The sequence below is a fragment of the Grampus griseus genome (assembly GCF_964374135.1).
Source record: "Grampus griseus genome assembly, chromosome: 10".
Taxonomy (NCBI): domain Eukaryota; kingdom Metazoa; phylum Chordata; class Mammalia; order Artiodactyla; family Delphinidae; genus Grampus; species Grampus griseus.
The window spans coordinates 65,818,544-65,841,039 of record NC_139004.1 but is presented as its reverse complement, the minus strand read 5'-3'; the positions used below and the strand labels follow the sequence as shown (position 1 = coordinate 65,841,039).

The following is a 22,496-nucleotide window of genomic DNA, read 5'->3' as shown; positions in this document are numbered from 1 at the left end:
TGGCCCGGCCTCCCCCTCTGAGCCTCAGCTTCCTCACTAGGGAGGGACAAGTCCTGCCTTCTAGGGTGAGTGATTAAAAAAAAAAGGGATGTAGCACACAGCAAACATTCCCTAAGCATGCGTGGAAGAAGACGCTGCCGGCTGCGCACGGGGGCGGCATACTAAGAGATGCCAAGGGTGCTACAGACTCGGAGTACCCCGTGAAAGCTCTGCCGCCAGCAACTCCGGGAACGGCGCGCATGCGCCAACCCGTGCCGTCACAGTCACGTGCTGAGGCGTTCGGCACGGGCCGCGAGAGGCAGGGTCTGACTGACAAGCTGGTCGACCTGTCAGCGGGAGGCACTCTCCTGGGCGTCGGGCAAAGAGGTTGTTGATTGGGGATATTCTGAGCCGGGGGCGGGTTCTTTGCCGTCCAGGTTACTATGACGCCCGGCCCCCGCCCCCTCGGCTGGCCGCCATCTTGTTGTTGATCCGTACCTAGTGGGCAGCGCCGGGAGGTGGTCCGAGCGGCCGGTGTGGGGCCGCTGTTGCGGGGCTCAGCCACCTGCGTTGCCTGCCAGGGGGCGGGTCGAAACCTGGAGGCCCGGGGGGCCCAGCTCCCGTGGGGAGCCGTGGGCGCCCGCTGCCCGGGCCGGCCGGTGAGTGACAGGAGCCGGGCCGAAAGACCGGCCTGACGCCGCGGGGCGGGCGGCGGCGGGCGCGGGGTTGGAGCTGGCGCGCGCAGGGAAGGGGTATCGGCTGAGCATCGCTCGATCGTCCTGACGGGCCGCCCGTGGAGCCTCCTAGATGCTGGTGCCGAGGTCGGAGGACGGCCTCGGGGTGGAGGTCCGAGAGCCCCGCTCCCGAGGTGTAGCGGGAAACTAGTTTCTGTGACTACAGCCCTGGGCTCCGCTGACCCGCAGCGCTGAAACGTGTCCAGTGCCAGCTTGATGCTCTCCGGGGTCTTGTGTTGTTCCCAGGTGAGAAACACACGTACCATTTTCTTAGATGTCGCTCCTGCGACTGACTTTCAGACCGCTTGAGACTAAGACTAGACGAAACAGTCGAAAGCCCCCGCGAACCAGGCAGGCCAGTGTGACGGCCCTGTGATTCTGACAGGGCGAAGGCCCTCTGCCCGGCGCCTGCCTTCTGTGCTTCTCGGAGCTTACCGTTTGCTTCTTCCTGAAGGGCCTGGTTAAATGTTCATGATGCCCGAATTTTATTTTGGGACAGAATTTCTTTGGTTCTGGACCACCACTCTTTGGAGTTGTGGTAAGGCTCTTTTGCCTCTGGGAGAAAGTGAATATTATGGTGGTGAGTTGATTGATTTTATCTCCTAAAGAGATAATCTGGCAAGTGTAATCAGGAGACAGAGGAAATGTGGGAGTGTGCTAGAATCAGAAAAAGAAATGAAACTTCTTTTTGTCTCGTGAATGCCAAATTAACTTTTAATAGAGTAAATGTATCTTGCGCAATGAAAACAGACCGCCAGCCCCCGCTTCTTGTGAGGGTAGGAGGGTTAGAGACGCTGGGCAAGGTGTGCAGGTCTAGGAAGAGTTCTGAGTGTTCCAAAACACATTTCTCTTTCCCTGTGGTCCTTTGGCTTCTCAGCATAGGCTCCTGTATATGGTCTTACAGCAAGCCTGCCTGAGACGACTAAGAAGTCAAGCAACAATACTTTGTGGGTTTGTGTCAGGATCTTGTCGCCTCAGAATGTGTTATTTTGAAGGAAACTAGCTGTTTGGTCAGGAGATCTTTTTGGAGAAGATGCTGAAACCAGAGACAGCTGGTGGCCTCTTGCTGTTTCCCTTACTTGTGAGAAGAGAGAGAAGTTGAGTGAGTAGTTTTTAGATATTTTATTACCCTCCCTTGGGCCATTTTTTGAATGTTGAATGAGTTTTGATTTTGGTGAGACTAGTTCCTTGGGCAGTTCTTTACAAGAAAGGAGGGAGATATGAAAATATTAGGAACTTCTCAAAATGGCCTCAATCTAACTTCCCCCCAACCCCCCCCCATTAACACTTCCTTTAGAAAGTTAAGGCTGCCACAGGGTTAAATTCTCGCTGTTTTCTTTCCTTTTTTTTTAAAGATTTTTTTTGATGTTGACCATTTTTAAAGTCTTTATTGAATTTGTTATAATATTGCTTCTGTTTTCTGTTTTGGTTTTTTGGCTGTGAGGCATGTGGGATCTTAGCTCCCCAACCTGGGATGGAACCCACACCCCCTGCATTGGGAGGCGAAGTCTTAACTACTGGAGCGCCAGGGAAGTCCCCAGATTCTCGCTGTTTTCTATTAAAACAACCCTAAATTAGGCTCTTAACATATTTTGGGTATCTGACCTCTTAGAGATATAGAAAGAGACAGATCCACTCAGTCAACTTCACTACACTAACTTTTGCGTGCAATTTTAGGGAGGTCAGGGGGTCCATTAAAGTCCATTCGTAGTCTAACCCTGTGTTAGAATTGCTGCCCCAAGGAAATTATAGAATATCCAAGAACTTTATTGCCTTTGTTTAATGCTTTTACTGCCTCATGAATACTTATGAGTATTGGATGATGCTTGCTTGATTCAGTGTATGTTATTAATAGCAGTACTTCTGTGCTGGGCATTTTTAAGTGCAGATGAGTAGGGATGTTAGAATAGTGGACCTTCCATCTACTTTAACTTTGTATTTACATAATTCACCTGTAAATGTCAACACTTTTAACTATTATGAGCAACAGACATAATTCACAACTATGGAGATCCTACACCAAAGTCAAACTGCTGCAGACTTATGGGATGAGATCTGATGTCATAATGTGGCATTTAAGGTGCTGCTGCCCAGCTGGCCGCAACCCACCTTTTCAGGGTTTGTCCTAACCCCACTAACCAGATGGTTTGGTAAACATTCCATACATGATATTTACTTAGACAGATCCTTTTACCAGCTAATCCATTGGCTTTTGCCCCTCTTTGCCTTCAGTGTCACTTCTCTTTTCTCCAGAGTCCAGCTCACATCCCTCCTACCTCCTTTATGAAACACTCCCGAAACATTCCAGTTCTTGGGAATACTCCACTCCCTCTGAACTGCAGTAGTATCATTGCCCTTATTAAAAAACCAAACAAGCAAACAAAAAAACACAGTATATACTCTTTTGAGAATAATTGTTTTCTCTGATTAGACCTAACCCCTTTCCTATAGAGATTGTGTTTTTGTGTCTTGTACCTGCATGTAGTAGATAAGGACTAAACGTTTACAAAAATGTGCTAAATTTGTCTGAGTTAGAACACCCTCTAATTAAATAGGGAAATGGAGGGAATGGGCAAGTAGAAATGAGAATTTGGCCATGGATCTCCACCTCCTACGCTGCCTGGAGTGCTTGCACTCTAGCACCTTATGGAGGCCCATTCCTCATTCTGCAGGAGGCAGTAGAACTTGCTCAAAGTGCATGACTGAAGCCTGAGAACAGAAAGCAATTCTGCATCTCAGAAGGGGCTATGCGACTCAACCCGCTTCCTGGCTAAGATGCCACTTTTTTTTTTTTTTTGTGGTACGCGGGCCTCTCACTGTTGTGGCCCCTCCCGTTGCGGAGCACAGGCTCCGGAGGCGCAGGCTCAGCGGCTGTGGCTCACGGGCCCAGCCGCTCTGCGGCATGTGGGATCCTCCCGGACTGGGGCACGAACCTGTGTCCCCTGCATCAGCAGGCGGACTCTCAACCACTGCGCCACCAGGGAAGCCCGGCTCTCAATCTTTAACTTAAAAGGTTAATGCTAGTTTAGCTTCTTAATCAGATTATAGTATGGATGCAGATCATTTTTCAAAGTTCTCTAGAGGTACTAGTTTGAGAACGATTGGTATAAAACTATGATTCGAGCCACAGATTTCTGAACATTGCCCGTAGAATAAGCCTGGTCGTGTTGATATCAAGGTTGTTTGGTTTAGGCGTCCAGGGATTGCATCTGTTTTTAGGCCCAGGGAGGGCACAGCTCATGAGTGTGATACGTCTTCGGAGGAGACTAGCATTCGGATTGTTATTTCTATGGGTAAGACTATTCGGTTGTCCACTTCTAGTAGTCGTAGCTCTCCTGGTTTTAGGTCTGATGTTGGGATTATGTAAGAGTCGAAATTTAGGTCTTCATAGTCGGTGTATTCGTAGCTTCAGTATCATTGGTGGCCTCTTGTTTTTACAGTGAGAGAAGGGTTATTAATTTCATCTATTATGTAGAGGATTCGTAGGGAGGGTAAGGCAATTAGAATTAAAATGATGGCTGGAAGGATAGTTCAAACAGTCTCTACCTCTTTGGCGTCTATTGTACTGGTATGTGTTAGTTTGGTTGTAAGTATTAGGGTGATGATATAGAGGACTAGGGAGCTAATTAGGAAAACAATTATTAATGTATGATCGTGGAAGTGTAGGAGTTCTTCTATAATGGGTGATGTTGCATCTTGGAAGCCTAGTTGAAAGGGATATGCCATGGAGATATACAGGATTTTCACTTGTGACTTAACTTCGACAAAGTTATGTAAGGTTTTACTAATATCTCATTTATGAAGAAAGACATAGTGGTTATGGTGTTGGCTTGAAACCGATTAGAGAGGGTTCGATTCCTTCCTTTCTTGATCATTTTGGGTTGACGTATGCTGGTTCTTCAAATGTGTGATATGGCGGAGGACACCCATTTAGTCACTCAAGGTTTGTGGAGGTGAGGTCTACTGTTAATACTTCTCGTTTGGATGTAAACGGTTCTCAGATAATGAAAATTATTAGTATAACTGCTGTTAGTGAGATGAAAGAGCCTATGGATGAGATAGTGTTTCATGTTGTGTAGGCGTCTGGGTAGTCGGAATATCGTCGAGGTATGCCGGATAAGCCTAAGAAATGTTATGGGAAGAATGTTAGGTTTACACCTACGAATATAATTATAAAGTGGATTTTTGCTCATGTTGAGTTAAGTGTGTATCCCGATAATAGTGGGAATCAGTGGGCAAATCCTCCTATGATGGCGAAGACTGCTCCTATTGAAAGTACGTAGTGAAAGTGGGCGACTACGTAGTATATCATGAAGAACAGTGTCTAGTGATGAATTAGCTAGAACGATGCCAGTTAGGCCACCTACTGTGAAGAGGAAAATAAAACCTAAGGCTCATATTAGAGCGGGGGATCATTTAATATTCCCTCTGTGAAGTGTTGCTAATCAACTAAAGACTTTTACTCTTGTGGGGATAGCAATGATTATAGTGGCTGATGTAAAATATGCCCGTGTGTCAACATCTATACCAACTGTGAATATATGATGAGCCCATACGATAAAGCCTAAGAACCCGATAGAAATTATGGCTCAGACTATTCCCATATACCCGAAAAGTTCTTTTTTTCCCGAGTAGTAGGTTACAATGTGTGAAATTATTCCGAAGCCAGGAAGGATTAGAATATATACTTTGGGGTGACCAAAGAATCAAAATTGATGTTGATACAGGATTGGGTCTCCCCCTCCTGCAGGATCAAAGAAGATTGTGTTTAGGTTCTGGTCAGTTAATAGTATGGTAATTCCAGCTGCTAAGACGGGTAGTGACAATAGGAGTAATACTGCTGTGACTAGGACTGATCATACGAAGATCAGTATATTATGAGCATCTGGGTTGGTAAACGATGCATTTACATCAAGGGCTAGCTGGCAGTAAATTAGGGAAGCAGGGTGTAAGGACAGTGGTGAGTGGTGGGGACTTCGGTGATCTAGCAACCACAGGCGCTATTGGAAAAGGGGCACTGTTTCTTAGTTTTAGCCAGTTGTTGTGTTACCAGATCTTGTGATTTTGGGGGTTTTTTTTTAAAGGAAAACCAGAAATCTGGATTTTCATGTGAAATTTCCTGATTTTAAAGTTTGGTGATGAATTAAAATTTGAGCCACTCCAGTGATCAGAGAAAACCCTTTGCAGACCAGAAATGGTGAAAAATTTGAATTGCCTGGTATACATTCCCAGCTGAGGTTGAATCAGGTGACACGCTGCCATCTTGTTTCAGCTGTAATACATATTTCCCTTGATTTCCAATGAAAGTAGAGTGCTTTCAGATGGAAGTAGAGTGCTCCTATGAAACCTTTCATGAGCCAAACGGCTTAAAGTGAAGAAGCAATTACCTTAGGACACATCTTCTAGTTGTGGCATGCGAACTCTTAGTTGCAGCATGCATGTGGGATCTAGTGCTCTGACCAGGGATCGAACCCGGGCCCCCTGCATTTGGAGCGCAGAGTCTTAACCACTACACCACCAGGGAAGTCCCCAGTTTACTGTATTTTTTATAGTTTGTTGGGAGAGAGAACTAATATGTAGTATTCCTCTTGCTTGATTGGAATCTTTATTCCCTGGTCTTCATGTTTTTCTTTTGAATAACTAAGTGGATAAGAGAAGGAATTTCTTTTTTAATAGACCTATGAGACAAGTAGTAGTACATTCACTTTACATTTGACGAAATGAAGTGAGAATAATGTTTAGGCCACACAGCCAGGGAGTATCAGTGCTCAGACAGTGCCCATGCCTTGTCATGATAAATAGGCTCTGCTTCAGTGTTTGTTTAAGTACATATTTTTTTTTTGCCCCTCAAATGATTAGATTTCCCTGTTAAATTTTTGTCTTCTTTTAAAGTAACTTTTATTGAAGCATAAAATATATATAAAGTACACAAAATTACATGATTTTTTACACCTGTATATACCTAACAACCACCCAGATAAAAAATTAGAACATTTGAATAATTTGGCTCTTGGGGGACTTCCCTTGCGGTCCAGTGGTTAAGACTGTGTGCTTTTACTGCAGGGGGCATGAGTTCAGTCGCTGGTTGGGGACCTAAGATCCCTCATGCCGCACAGCGTGGCCCAAAAAAACAAAATAAAAGAGCAAAAACAAAACAAAAAAATTGGCTTTAAAAAAAATAGATTTTGGGACTTCCCTGGTGGCACAGTGATTAAGAATCCGCCTGCCAGTGCAAGGGACATGGGTTCGATTCCTGGTCTGGAAAGATCCCACATGCCGCGGAGCAACTAAGCCCATGTGCCACAACTACTGAGCCTGCACTCCAGAGCCCATGAGCCACAACTACTGAGCCCGTGCGCCTAGAGCCTGTGCTCTGCAACAAGACAAGCCACCTCAATGAGAAGCCTGCGTACCGCAACCAAGAGTAGCCCCTGCTCGCCTCAAAAGAAAGCCTGTGCACAGCAATGAAGACCCAATGCAGCCAAAACTTAAATAAATAAATAAAAATTGTTTAAAAAGATAAAAAATAGATTTTGTTTTTTAGAGCAGTTTTAGGTTCATAGCATAATTTGAGTGGAGAGTTCCCATATACCCCTAGGCCCCACTCATACATATCAACATTCCACACCAGAGTGGTACATTTGCTACAGTTGATGAACGTACATTGACACATCATTATCACTCAAAGTCTGTAGTTTATGTACCTTTTATGGGTTTTTACAAATGTATAACGACATATATCTACCATTGTAGTATCATACAGAATAGTTCCACTGTCCTAAAAAAAATCTCTGTTCTTCTGTTCATCCCTTCCTCTCCCTCAGCCTCTGGCAATCACTAATCTTTTTTTTTTTTTTTTAATATTTTATTTATTTATTTGGCTGTGCTGGGTCTTAGTTGCTGCACGCGGGATCTTCGTTGCGGCATGTGAACTCTTAGTTGCGGCACGTGGGATCTAGTTCCCTGACCAGGGATGGAACCTGGGCCCCTGCATTTTGAGCACAGAGACTTAGCCACTGGACTACCAGGGAAGTCCCACTGATCTTTTTACTGTTCCTTTTCTAAAATGTCATGTAGTCGGAGTCATACAGTATGTAGCCTTTTTAGGCTTTTGGCTTCTTTTACTTAGTAATGTACATTTAAGATTTCTCCATGTCCTTACAGAGCTTTGATAGCTCATTTCTTGTTAGTGCTGAATAATCCATTGTGTGGGTGTACCACCATTTATTTATCCGTTCATCAGTTGAAGGCCATCTTGGTTACTTCTAAGTTTTGACAGTTATGAATAAAGCTACTATATAATTTGTTTTTTATACAAAATAGATCTTGATGTTTGTTTTTCTAGAGTGAAATGCTTGTTCCGTCCTCCTCCCCTTGGCCGTGCTGCGTGGCTTGTGGGATCTTAGTTCCCCAACCAGAGATCGAACCCGGACCCTCGGCAGTGAAAGTATGGAGTCCTAACCACTGGACGGCCAGGGAATTCCCTCACTTGCTCTTTTTAAAGAAGAGTAACATGCATTTCATATTTGTTGTGAGCTTAGGCGAATGTTTAGATTCATAACCTATTATAAAGTGGGCCAAATAAAGCTTTCCTTTTCCTACTTTAGCTTTCATCTGATTACCTTCTGTGTGCTTTAGTGTCCTCATCTTTTATTTTTTTATATGATATATCGGTTTTTAAAAAATATTTATTTTATTTATTTTCCTTATTATTTTTTTTGGCTGCATCGGTTCTTCGCTGCGGCACACGGGATCTTTGTTGAGGCATGTGGGATCCTTTCGTTACGGTGTGCATCTGCTCGGGTTTCTCTCGAGTTGAGGCATACGGGCTTCTCTCTAGTGGTGTGCAGGTTTTCCCTCTCGTTGAGGTGCGCAATCTCAATAGTTGTGGCATGCGGGCTTAGTTGCCTGACCAGGGGTCGAACGTGCGTCCCCCGCATTGGAAGGTGGACTCTTTACCACTGGACCACCAAGGAAGTCCCTAGTTTCCTCATCTTTTAAATGTGGACAACTTTTCCTTTCCTCCTCAACAGCTGTGCACCCTGGCCTGATACCTGGGAAATTGGGCTTTAGGTAGGTAAGCATTTTACTTGGGAAACTATAATCTGTGCTGTGAGCAAACCTTATTGCTGTATGTGGTCCTTATTGAAATACTGGCCCTGTGGGAGGGCGAAGGATCTTGGAGCTGTTTGTAAAACTTATTGAGGGTAAAAATCCTTATCTGAAGGTGATGAAAGCAAATCAAAACCAACTTTCCTTTAAGAATTTTATCTTTTCAAGTATAAGACTGTAGTTAGGGTCATACCCCCTGAACAAAGCAGGTCGATTTTCTAGTCCTCGTACAACCTGAGATTAAGGTAAAATCCTTTGTTAGAAAAAAGTTCAGATAATTGGTTCCGATATTCTTCATTTGACTGATAAGCCCTAAAAGCTATGCAGAGGACTTTGTTTCTCCTTTGGGCTCATCTTGGAGCCTTTTGATAACTGTACCCTTTGCTCCCTGTATCCAGTCTGACTGCTGGGTCTGCTGAAGACTATGTGAGTGGCTTTGGTATACTGACAGCATTGCTTGGCTGTACTTTCTTCCCAAGTCAATTTTTTTGTTTTTATGTATTATTATTACTTCAGTTTTCCCTATTAAAATATTCAAATTTTGGACTTCTCTGGTGGCTCAGTGGTTAAGAATCCACCTGCCAATGCAGGGGACATGGGTTCGGTCCCTGGTCTGGGAAGATCTCACATGCCGCAGTGCAACTTAGCCTGTGCGCCACAACTACGGAGCCTGCGCTCTAGAGCCCGCACACCGCAACTACTGAGGCCACGCACCACAACTGCTGAGCCCGCGTTCTGCAGCTCCTGAAGCCCTCATTCCTAGAGCCCATGCTCTGCAACAAGAGAAGCCACCACAATGAGAAGCCTGTGCACTGCAATGAAGAGTAGCCCCCACTCGCCACAACTAGAGAAAGCCTGCGTGGAGCAATGAAGACCCAACACGGCCCCCCCCACAAAAAAAATTCAAATTTTGTCTTAACAGATGTTGTTAATGGAGCCCCACAGAGGCCTTGCATCTGAACTATAGCATTGTCTTGGTAGCTGAACTGGTGATGCCAGTATGGTTTCTCCTCTGCCAGGATAGAGAGTGGGGGAAGGTGGGAGACCTCATTTCTTTTGAGTTGGCTTATAAATTAGTTTTATAATGCAAATAGCAACTGCTACTGGATTTAGATGTTGTGGTTTTTTCTCTTCCATATTACCTAAGGATACAATTTCAGCCGCTCTTCTCAAAGTTTTCTCCTGACCATGTATTGATGCTGGTTGTCAGCATTCAGCGTATTTCCTGGGAGATTTGAAACCCTCCAAGATTATATTATCACCCAAACATTGGAGCTATAATGTGAAGTTTTCCAGATACCATGCTTTCTTCAGGTGGGATGGTTTCAGAGTCTTAGACATTATTTTAGAGTGTGGGGACTTTGGCAATGTTGTGTTCAGTTTCTAGGTGATGTCTAAAGTTGTAGAGAAAATATGTGATATTCTTAAGGGCAAGCCTGGTTCTGAAACTTTTGGTGTCCCCACTATTTAGTTTCTCTTCCTCACATTCTGTGGCCTTGCTTCCTTGTAGTGTGAAAAAGACACAGGAGTGTTGTCTCTAGTGTCTGAAAGGTTTGGGGTCCCCGCATCATTTTGTTAAGGCAGTAAACTTTTTTTTTAATTTTAAAATAAATTTATTTATTATTTTTGGCTGTGTTGGGTCTTCATTGCTGCATGGGAGCTTTCTCTAGTTGCAGCGAGCAGGGGCTACTCTTCGTTGCAGTGCGTGGGCTTCTCATGGCAGTGGCTTCTCTTGTTGCGGAGCACAGGCTCTAGGCGCGTGGGCTTCAGTAGTTATGGCGCGCGGGCTCAGTAGTTGTGACTCGCAGGCTCTAGAGTGCAGGCTCAGTAGTTGTGGCACACGGGCTTAGTTGCTCTGTGGCACGGCACGTGGGATCTTCCCGGACCAGGGATCGAACCCGTGTCCCCTACATTGACAGGTGGATTCTTAAACACTGTGCCACCAGGGAAACCCAATGCAGTAAACTTTCTGGGCAAATGAACCTCCCTGTGTACTTACTGCCTAGAGTACTAATCTCACTCAATCCTGTACAGGAGTGGTGCCTGCCTCCCCAGACTAGATTGAAAAGATCCATCTTGGAACTCTTCTTGGAACCAGGTGAGGAACGTGAATGCTGGTATTTCAAGTATTAGTTGTGGAGCCTTACTTAGACAAGTCATCTGATTTCTCTGCTACTTTGCTTGTAATATTGGATTGACAATACCTAATCTCTTTACCTTATGGTGTTGCTCAGATAAAGGGGAAGCTTGTCAAATGGTTAACCTATAGCTTGTTTTATTTTTCTAATGTTATTTTTAAAAATTTATGTATTTGGCTGCGTCGGGTCTTAGTTGTGGCATGCGGGATCTTTCGTTGTGGTGTGTGGGCTCTCTAGTTATGGCACGCGGGCTCAGTAGTTGCAGTGCACGGGCTTAGTTGCCCTGCAGCATGGGGGATCTTGGTTTCCCGACCAGGGATCGAACCCGCATCCCCTGCATTGGAAGGCAGATTCTTAACCACTGGACCACCAGGGAAGTCCCTATCATACTCTTTTTTTTTTTTTTTTTTTTTTGCGGTACGCGGGCCTCTCACTGTTGTGGCCTCTCCTGTTGCGGAGCACAGGCTCCGGACGCGCAGGCTCAGCGGCCATGGCTCATGGGCCTAACCACTCCGCGGCATGTGGGATCTTCCCGGACCGGGCACGAACCCGTGTCCCCTGCATTGGCAGGCGGACTCTCAACCACTGCGCCACCAGGGAAGCCCCATACTCTTTTAAAATTGCTTATTTGCCTCTCCTCTCTACCTGCTCTCCATCCTCACTTTCAGTTTTCTGAGGGCAGGAACTGTGTTTGTCTTATTACTACAGTATTCTACAGGGTCTCATTCATTTTGGGTACTCAGCATATATTTGATTATATACTTTAAAAAGGTTTTTTTGCAGATATTATTTTAATGGTTCACGACTGATTTGGAGACTTTATAATTGCGACTTAGACACAAACTTGATTTGGTGAAAAGTGTTCTGAAACTTATAAAGACTGCTCAACTGGAGGATATTGTGTGGGTCAGGGCCAAGTAGAACACTAGATTTTTCAGACCAGCACAGGGCATGCCTAGGCTGTTTTGGTTTTTGATATTCTGCATGAAAAATACAATTATTTTTTTAGCATAGAAAGTGAAATGAATGATAAGTTTCTTCCGTATTTTGGAAGGTGTATTATAAAATATGTGGTTGTGTTAGCTATTTCATGAGTGTCTCCAAAGAAAATGCTGCCTTTAGCTTCAGGGAGCTGAATATTAAGCTTGAGTAACTTCATGAAGCAGAATGTACCAGGTAGGGCTCCTTAGGCCCTTAAACATGTTAACTTGACTGTTTACAATGTTGTATTACTTTTCATTGGTAGATTGTGAATAAAGCAGAAGCATGTGGATTTTATGTAGGTAATAAAATTTATCATTTTAGGTGTATGCTACTTAGCCTTTTCAACTCATTGAAACAACTTTCAGGGTCCATTCAGAAACCACACAGTAATTTGAACAGGTAACAGGAGATTGGAGTAGTGATGGGTTGGCTAGTAAGAAGTAGAGTGAATAGCTACTACCTGTAGGGCTGATACAGGGTGCTTAAGGAAGATACCCTTCTGGGACTGAAATCCATATCTTGTTGGAGGATAGGGTGGCCATGACTAACTGGATGGCTGAGAAAGTCATTGTAGTGTCACACTGGCAGAACATGTTGGAAATCTATCCTCCAGAACTTGCTGGAAGTCTACCCTCTTGGATGTCAGAGAAAGCCATTTATGGAGGGGTGTCTTGCTGGAACCACTCTGCCGCAAAACTGCTTGAGTGAGGTGTTAGAGGAAGCTACTGGACACTGCGTGCTGCTGACCACTATGCATTGCAGGTGTCAGGCACCCATCAGTGACTGGACAGTGCAGGGAGCTGACTGGCTGGCAGGGGCCTGGTGATAGGAGCATACTGGAACCATGTAGAGAAGCCTCCTCTTTTTGCAGTGTCTCTCCCGTGTCCTCTACTGATAAAGTTTAACATCAGTTGGCAAAGGAAAATATTTAATGGATTTAGCTCCATTTTTGCAGAGCAGGCCATGATGTTTGGGTTTGGAGCAAAGAGGTAATATATTGATAACTGGTAAACTGCTGTTTGTCAGCACTATATAACAAGTTATTAATTTAAAACAATTTATTTATTTAATAAATAAATAAATATTGGCTGCACTGGGTCTTGGCTGCACCGGGTCTTCGTTGTGGCACATGGGATCTTTAGTTGTGGCATGTGGGATTCTTAGTTGCAACAGGAGGACTCTTAGTTGTGGCATGCAGGCTTCTTAGTTGCAGCATGTGAACTCTTAGTTGCAGCATGCATGTGGGATCTAGTTCCCCGACCAGTGATCGAACCCGGGCCCCCTGAATTAGGAGTCTGACCTACTGGATCACCAGGGAGGTCCCAAGTTATTAATAATTTGATAAGTATTTTCTTAACAGAATTCTCTTGTTGCTACCACCTTATGTTTTCAGTTTGTTTTAATGTAAGTGATTAAACCACTGTTCTGTTCTAGCCAGAGACAACTTCTCTGACTTTTTTCATCATACATTAGTTAGGCTTGTTCTAAAATTTCATATAAGTGGAATAATATCTTGTGTACTCTTGTATAGGGCTTCTTTCATGCAGTATACTGTTTAGGGATTTATCCATGCTATTGCCTGTATCATTGGTTCATTCCTTTTTATTGCTGTGAAGTATTTCATCGCATGAACATTCCAGTTTGTTGATCTGTTCCCCTGTTGATGGACATCTGGTCTGCTTCCAGGGTTTGACTTATAAGTAAAGCTTCTGTGAACATTTTTGTACAAGTGGTTTTGGAGAACATATACATTCATTTCTCTTGAGGGGAAATGAATTGCTGGATCATAGGGTAGATGTATGTCTTGTTTTATAGGAAACATTAACACCTTTTTCAAAATGGTTGTACCATTTTACATTCCGACCAAGAATATATGAGTTGTGATTGTTCCACGTCCTCAGCAACATTTAGCGTGTTGTCAGTGTTTTGAATTTTAGCCATTTTTGTGAAAGTATTATGATATCTCCTTGTGGTTTTAACTTGCAGTTACCTGATTACTGATGATGTTGAGCACTGGTGTCTCTACTTAATGGTCATTTGTATATTTCCTTTGTGAAGTACAATACTTGTTCAGATTTTCAGCCCATTTAAAAAAAATGGAACTGTTAACTTCCATCTATTATTGTGTTTTAGGAGCTCTTTTTATATTTTGAATACCAGTCAGATATATGTTTGTGAAAATTTTCTGCCAGTGCATGGTGGCTTGCCTATTTATTTCTTATAAGTATATTTCGAAGATTAGAAGTTTTCAGTTTTGTTGAAGTCTGATTTATCAATATTTTCTTTCATGGCTATTGCTTTCTGTGCCCTTGCCTATCTCTAAGTGCAGGAGATTTTGCCTGTGTTTTCACTAGAAGTTTTACAGTTTTAGCTTTTACATTCAGGTCTTTGATCCTCCTTGAATTAATTTTTGTGTATTGTGTAAGATTGAAGTTGAGGTTCAAACTCCCTCCCCAACCTCCACCAGTATGGATATCTTGTCCCAGTACCAGCAGCATTTGCTGAAAAGACTTGTGTATTTGTTATCTATTCAATTACTCCAAAATTTAGCAGTTTAAAACAGCAAACATTTATTACTTCAGTCTCTGAGGCTCAGTAATTGAAGAGGGGCTTAGCGGGGTGATTCTGGCTCATAGTCTCTCATGAAGTTGCTGTTAGGATGTCTTCTGGGGCTGCCAGTCATAGAGGTTTGCCTGAGGCTGGAGGATCTGCTTCCAAGATGACTTACTTGGCTTTTGGCAGGAGTCCTCAGTTCTTTGATATGTGGGCTCTCTGAGTACCCTCCTGGTATGCAGTTCTGTCCTCCAGAGTGAATGATCCAAAACAGTAAGGAAGAAGCTTCTTATCTAGTCACATACTGTCACTTCTGCCATATTCTGTTTATTAGAATGAAGTCATTAAGTCCATCCCATACTCAGGGAGAGGCGAGAGGAGGGCTCTGCCTTTTGGGGGAAGGAATGTTGAAAAATTTGATGTAGTTTAAAATCACCACAACTTTCTCTGCTCCTCTGTTTGCGTTAGTACTTTGGTCAAAAATTAATTGACTGTGTAGGTATGGGCCTATTTCTGGGGTCTCTGTTTTGTTCCATTAATCTGTTTATTTATCTATATGCCAGTACCCCACTGCTGTAGCTTGTTTTATTTATCTATATGCCAGTACCCCACTGCTGTAGTCTTGAAGTCAGGTAGTATAAGTTGTCAAACTTTATTCTTTATCAAGATTGATTTGGATATTTTAGGTTCTTTGTATTTCCATATACACTTTAGAATTAATTTGTCAATTTCTGTGAAAAAATCTGACATTGTGGTTGAGATTTCATTGAATCTATACATTCATTTGGAGAGAATTGACAACTTAACAATATTGAGTCTTCTAATCCATATACATTATATAGATCTCCATTTATTTATGACTTCAGTTTCTCTCTGCATTGTTTGATTGTTTTCAATGTTGAGGTCTTTCATATATTTCATTAAATTTATTCCAAGATATTTAATGTTCTTTTAGTGCTATTGTAAATGAATTGTTTTTTGTCAATATTATTCTTTTTATTTAATTGAAGTACAGTTGATTTACAATATTATATTAGTTCCAGATGTACAGCATAGTGAGTCAGTATTTTTACAGATTATACTCCATTAAAAGTTATAACAAGATAATGGCAAGAACTCACTGTTCTATACAGTATATCCTTCTTGCTTATCTATTTTATACATAATAGTTTGTATCTGTTAATCCCATACCCCTTATTTGCCCTGCCTCCCTTCTGTCTCTCCTTTGGTAACTACTAGTTTGTTTTCTGTATCTCTGAGTCTCTTTCTATTTTGTGTATGCATTCATTTGTATTATTTTTTGGATTCCACATATAAGTGATATACAGTATTGTCTCTCTCTTGCTTATTTCACTAAGCATAATATTCTCTATGTCCATCCACTTTGCTGCAAATGGCAGAGTTCTTCCCCTTTTATGACTACGTAATATTCCATTTGTGTGTGTGTATATATGTGTATATATACACACACACACATATGTATATACACACACACACACACACATACATATACTACATCTTCTTCATCCATTTATCTGTTGATGGGCGCTTGGGTTGCTGCCATATCTTGGCTATTGTAGCTAGTGCTGCTCTGAACATGGGGGTGCATATATTTTTTCAAATTAGTGTTTTAAGTTTTTCCAGATATATACCTGGGAGCAGAATTGCTGGATCATATGGTAGTTCTGTTTTTATTTTTATTTATTTATTTATTAAAAAATTTTTTTTTAACATTTTTATTGGAGTATTCACTTTGCTTTATAACAAAGTGAATCAGTTATACATATACATATATCCCCATATCTCTTCCCTCTTGCGTCTCCCTCCCTCCCGCCCTCCCTATCCCACCCTTCTAGCTGGTCACAAAGCACTGAGCTGATCTCCCTGTGCTATGTGACTGCTTCTCACTAGCTATCTGTTCTACCTTTGGTAGTGTATATATGTCCATATATACACTACCACTCTCTTACTTTGTCCCAGCTTACCCTTCCCCCTCCCTGTGTCCTCAAGTCCATTCTCTGGTAGGTCTGCGTCTTTATTCCTGTCTTGCCCCTAGGTTCTTCATGACCTTTTTTTTTAGATTCCATATATATGTGTTAGCATACAGTATTTGTTTTTCTCTTTCTGATTTACTTCAGACTCTAGGTCCATCCTCCTCACTACAAATAACTCAATTTCGTTTCTTTTTATGGCTGAGTAATATTCCATTGTATATATGTGCCACATCTTTATCCATTCATCTGTTGATGGACACTTACATTGCTTCCAAGTCCTGGCTATTGTAAATAGAGCTGGAATGAACGTTGTGATACATGACTCTTTTTGAATTATGTTTTTCTCAGGGTATATGCCCAGTAGTGGGATTGCTGGGTCTTATGGTAGTACTGTTTTTAGTTTTTTACTGTTTTTATTTTTTTAGAGGAAACTCCATACTGGTAAATGAATATTTTTTTTTAATTGTAGTAAAATACATATAACATAAAAGTTGCCACGTGAACTGTTTTAAATGTATAACACAGTGGCATTAAGTACATTCATAATGTTGTGTAACCATTATCACTGTCTATTTCAAGAACTTTTTTCATCATCTCAAATAGAAGCTCTGTACCCATTATATAGTAGCACCCCATTCCCCCTGCCCCCCACCCCCTTGCAGTCTCTAATCCACTTCTATCTCTATGAACTTGCCTATTCTAGATATTTCATATAAGTGGAGTCATATAATTTTTTTCCTTTGGTACCTGGCTTGTTTACTTAGCATAATGTTTTCAGGGTTCATCCATGTTATAGCATGTATCAGAATTGCATTCCTTTTTATGACTGAATAACGTTCCATTGTATGTATATACCACATTTTATTTATGCATTCATCTGTTGATGGATATGGGTTGTATTCACTTTTTGGCTATTGTGAATAATGCACACTAGTGTATAAATATCTGTTTGAATCCCTGCTTTCAGTTCTTTGGGTTAGGAGTGGAATACCTAGGAAAAGAATTGCTGGATCATATGGACATTCTCTGTTTAATTTTTTGAGGAACCACCATATTGTCTTTCACAGTGACCTCACCATTTTACAGTCCTACCAGCAGTGCACAGGGTTCCAATTTCTCTGCATCCTCACCAACTTTTGTTTCTGCTTTTTTGATGATAGCCATTCTAGTGGGTGTGAAGTGGTAGCTTATTGGGGCTTTGATTTGCATTTCTTTTTTTTTTTTTTTTGGTACACGGGCCTCTCACTGTTGTGGCCTCTCCCATTGCGGAGCACAGGCTCCGGACGCTCAGGCTCAGCGGCCATGGCTCACGGGCCCAGCTGCTCCGTGGCATGTGGAATCTTCCCGGGCCGGGGCACGAACCCACGCCCCCTGCATCGTCAGGCGGACTCTCAACCACTGCGCCACCAGGGAAGCCCTGATTTGCATTTCTTTAATGACGATGTTGGGCATCTTTTTATGTGCTTATTGGCATTTGTATATGTTCTTTGGAGAAATGTCTAGTTAAGTCCTTTGGTCAGTTTTTAATTGGGTCATTTATTTTTGTTGTTGTTAAGTTGTAGGAGTTCTCTTTGTATTCTGGATATTAATCCCTTATCACACGTGGGATTGCATATATTTTCTCCCATTCTGTGGGTTGTCTTTTCATTCTCTTGATAGTGTCTTTGATGCACAGAAGTTTTAAATTTTGATGAAGTCCAGTTTATCCATTTTTTTGTTTTCTTGCTTGTGCTATTGTTGTGATATTCAAGAAATCATTATCAAATCCAAGGTCATGAAGTTCCCCCCACCCATGTTTTCTTCTAAGAGTTTTATAGTTTTAACTTGTAAGTTTAGGTCTTTGATCCATTTTGTTTATTTTTGTATATAATGTGAAATAATGGTCTAACTTCACTCTTTTGCATGTGGCTGTTTTGTTTTCCCAACACCATTTATTGAAAAGATTGTTGAGACTTTCCTGGTGGTCCAGTGTCTAAGACTCCATGCTGTCAAGGCAGGGTGCCCGGGTTCAATCCCTGGTCAGGGAACTAGATCCCACATGCCACAACTCAAGATCCCGCATGTTGCAACTAAAGATCCCACATGCTGCAGTGAAGATCCCGCCTGCCGCAACTAAGAGCACGCCAAATAAATTTAAAAAAGAAAGAAAGAAAGAAAAAATTGTCCTTTCCCTACTGAGTGGTATTGGCACCCACGTCAAAAATCATTTGACTGTATATTTGAGGGTTTATTTCTGGACTTCCTATTCTGTTCCATTGGTCTATATATCTGTCTGCATGCTAGTACCATACTGTCTTGATTATTGTAGCTTTGCAGTAAGTTTTGAAATCAAGAAATGTGATTCCTCCAACTTTGTTCAAGAATTTTGGCTGTTCAGAGTCCCTAGAGATTTCTGTATGAACTTCTGGATGGGTTTTCTATTTCTATAAAACCGCCATTGGGATTTTGTTAGGGATTTCAGTCAGCCTGTAGATCTCTTTGGGTGGTCTTTGTCATTTAACAATAGTAAAAGTTCCAGTTTATCAAATGGGCTGTCTTTCCATTTATTTACTTCTTTAATTTCTTTCAACAATATGTTATAGTTTTCAGAATACAAGTCTTTCATCTCCTTGGTTAAATTCATTATTTATGTATATCTTTGATTTATGTATCTCTTTGATACTATTGTAAATGGAATTGTTTTCTTAAAATTCCTTTTCAGATTGTTCTTTGCTAGTGTATAGAAATGCAGCTCTTTTTTTGTGTTGCTTTTGTATCCTGCAAATTTGCCAAATTCGTTTATTAGCTCTAACAGTGGTTTTGTGTGTATGTATGTAATTTTAGGGTTTTCTATATATAAGACCATGTTATTTGCAAACAGATAGTTTTTACTCTTCCTTTCCAATTTGGATGCCTTATATTTCTTTTTCTTAATTGCTCTGGCAGGAACTTCCTTTGTAATTTCTTGAATCCATTGGTTGTTCAAGGTTGTATGTTATTTAATTTCCACATATTTGTAAATTTTCCAGTTTTCTTTTTATTGATTTTTAGTTTCTGTTGTGATTGTAAAAGATACTTTGTATTATTTCAGTCTTATAAAAGGTATTTAGACTTGTCTTCTGGCCTACATATGATCTTTCCTGAAGAATGTTCCATGTGCACTTGAGAAGATTTATTTTTCTGTTATTGGGTTGAATATCCATATATATCTGTTACGTCTAATTGGTTTACAGTGTTGTTCACATCCTCTATTTCCTTATTGATATTCCATCTGTTTTTGATATTGTTCTGTCCATTTCTGAATGTGGGATTTTGAAATCTCCAACTATTCTTGAAGGACTGTCTTTTTTTCATCTTCTGTGCTATCAGTTTTTACTTCACACGTGTTTTGCCAAAAGCCTGCTTTTGGTTTCAAGGTTCGTTGGAGTCACTGGCAGAATAACCACTCGTCTCACACAACTGAACAGATTTAATTAATTTTTTAATAAAACATTATTTAACTTAAGTTCAATATATAGTCATTAGAAGGGGGTGAATAAAAGTATTCGAGAGACATAACAGAGTACATCACCAGATTGGGCCAACACCTACATCCAGATTCAAACAGCAGCTGGGAAGTCCCGAGTAACAGCAATCTGGAGTCCCAGTGGTGAAGGGTCCCGGGCGGTGTGTCCACCCCACAGGTGAGACTTCAGATTGAAACTCTGGGGACTTCCATTTATAATCCGAGACCGTACACTGTGATTTTGGTTTGTGTGCAAAAATGCAGCCCTGATTTAACTGTAACAATGCTGTTGGTTTCACTGCTTGAGTCACAAGATTTTCCAGACCCCGGGGGACTGGCCAGGTGCCCGGGGCTAAAGAAATTCCAAGACGCACTTCCCTTTCTTATCGTAAGTGCTACTTGTTGGTAACAATTGTTAGGTGAGCAAGCAAGCACACAGTCCAGACAGGGTCACAAATCAGTCTGAGGCCTACTTCTGCCTCTGAAGCCTGAACAAGACTACGTTACTAGTTTTACCAAGATTTGGCCTCTAGGATTGTTTAGGCTGAAGAGCGTAAGAATAAGGCAATATAACACGAGCAGTTTTTCGAATACGGTAAGATAAGTAACAGTTACAAACAGTGAGTAAGAGTAATATAATCAAAAATACAAGCAGTGGGTTAAATAATGCAGAGAACAATTGTCGAGCCTTGGGGGGTTGAGTAAAGAAAAAGTCCCACCAAGTATGAGAAGTATGCTTTTGTACATTAACTCCCACATCTATTAATTTGTTAGCTGCAATAGTAGTAACAATAGAGTGTTCGAACAAAGTACAGTTATGTTTACCTATAAATTTCTGTAGTAACGCTGTTTACTGTAATACCTTTTTCAAAGGTTCAAGTGGTAGGTTAATATTAGGAACAGGTAAAGTAGGAATTAACATTTGGGTCCACAACAATTGTGTGTGTATGGGGGAAAAGAAATAAGTTGTCCCTTTCCAATATAAGTGATCTGTATGTGCTAGACATCCTGAAAAAGGGTTTCCTAGCTGATAATTAGAAGTTGTGTTAATATCATCAGTTATAATACATACAAATTGGGGAGCAACGTCAAAAAACATACTATAAGATTGAGGAAATATAGTCGATTCACAGTAGTTAATGGAATTCTCTAATAAACAGGGTTCCCAGATGTGTGAAGTCTGGCCACAAAGCAATCCTTGAATAGTCTTTTCACTGTCTGTCAATAAGTGGTTGTGATTATTAAAATCTAAGTAATTTCCAGCAAAATGAGGCAACCAATATTCATTTCCAAAAACAGTAGGCAACACGTGAAATTGACAGCCATAGAAAGTCATAATTAGAAAAGGACAGGCCTTGTTTGCAGGGCAGGTGAAGTTGTCTTGAGTTCGGGTGTGGCTCATGTTTTCCCAACAGAAGATTCCCCAACGTTTTCCTTCTTTATCCTTTCTCAACCAAAGCAGATATCCTGGGGTTAAGGCATGGGTGACGATCCACATTACAGTCAAGCTTCCAAAAACGGTCTATTCACGAGAATAACAATGAGTTAATGGCGCATATTTTCATTTTTCTTGTCCAGGGATCAACACCAACACAGTGTCATCCTTTCCCTGCACAATTACATCAGCAGGTATAGGAGGGCCATTGGGTTGCTTCACTTTTAGCTCCAATTGAATTGTGCTCTGTTGTGGATCTAAATCCTCCATCTCCCCAGACAGTTAACAAAGTAGGGGGTTCTCCTTTCTTGATTTTCCAATTAGACAGGGGAGAATAAGTAGTTGAGCAACCCTGTTGTGTTTATTAATAAATAAATCATCATTACCTTCATTTTGTAAAATCACTTTAATTTCTCCTTGATAGTTCAGGGTCAGTCACTCCTCCTTGGACACAGATGCCCCTAAGGGCTAAGCTAGAGCATTTCTTAATTAGCCCAAAATGTCCAGGAGGCATTTTCATACCAATGCTAATTGATATAGTAAAAATCATTCTCTTAGTAAGCCTCTGCTCAGTCATAGAATGCAAATGGAGGCCTGCTGCCTCAGGAGAGGCTCGAAAAGGAGCTAATGCTCCAGGTAAAATTTCCCAATATTCAATTATCTCTGGATGGAAATCCATCCTATGAATTTGTAGATTTGGTAGAGTCATTCTCATTAAACCCAACTGGACGATTGTTCAGAATATTTAAGGCAGCATTTAAGTTAGTCCTCCAATTTTTATAAGAACCCTGTCCCAATTTAATCACTTATTCCTTTAGCAATCCATTCATTCTTTCAGTTAAACCAGCAGCTTGAGGATAATATGGAATATGAAAAATCTATTGTGTATTATGTTCCTGGGCAAATTCACCTTTGAAAGTTACCCGTTTGTTACAACGGTAACAAGTTACAAATACCACTTTGTATTTGGAGTGGAACACCATAGTACAAATTAATTATTTCTAATGTTTTAATAGTGTTAGTTTGATTGGCTTTTCCACATGCAATGGCCACCGAGTATCCAGAATAGGTGTCCACTGCAGT

At 41.5% G+C, this 22,496-nt stretch overlaps 1 protein-coding gene across 3 annotated transcripts in view; it reads left to right on the top strand.

Annotated features, from left to right (window-relative positions):
- The first annotated feature begins 483 nt into the window (after positions 1 to 483).
- IP6K1 (inositol hexakisphosphate kinase 1) overlaps positions 484 to 22,496 on the top strand; it is a 73,443-nt gene continuing 51,430 nt past the window's right edge. The window contains exons 1-2 of one of the 3 annotated variants that reach the window (XM_082664214.1): positions 10,113 to 10,139; positions 10,860 to 10,923. The gene's annotated coding sequence lies outside the window, so the exon portion shown is untranslated. Of the gene's footprint in view, positions 639 to 855; positions 960 to 10,112; positions 10,140 to 10,859; positions 10,924 to 22,496 lie in introns of those variants that run through there. The other 2 variants (XM_082664212.1, XM_082664213.1) reach the window with 2 other exon arrangements.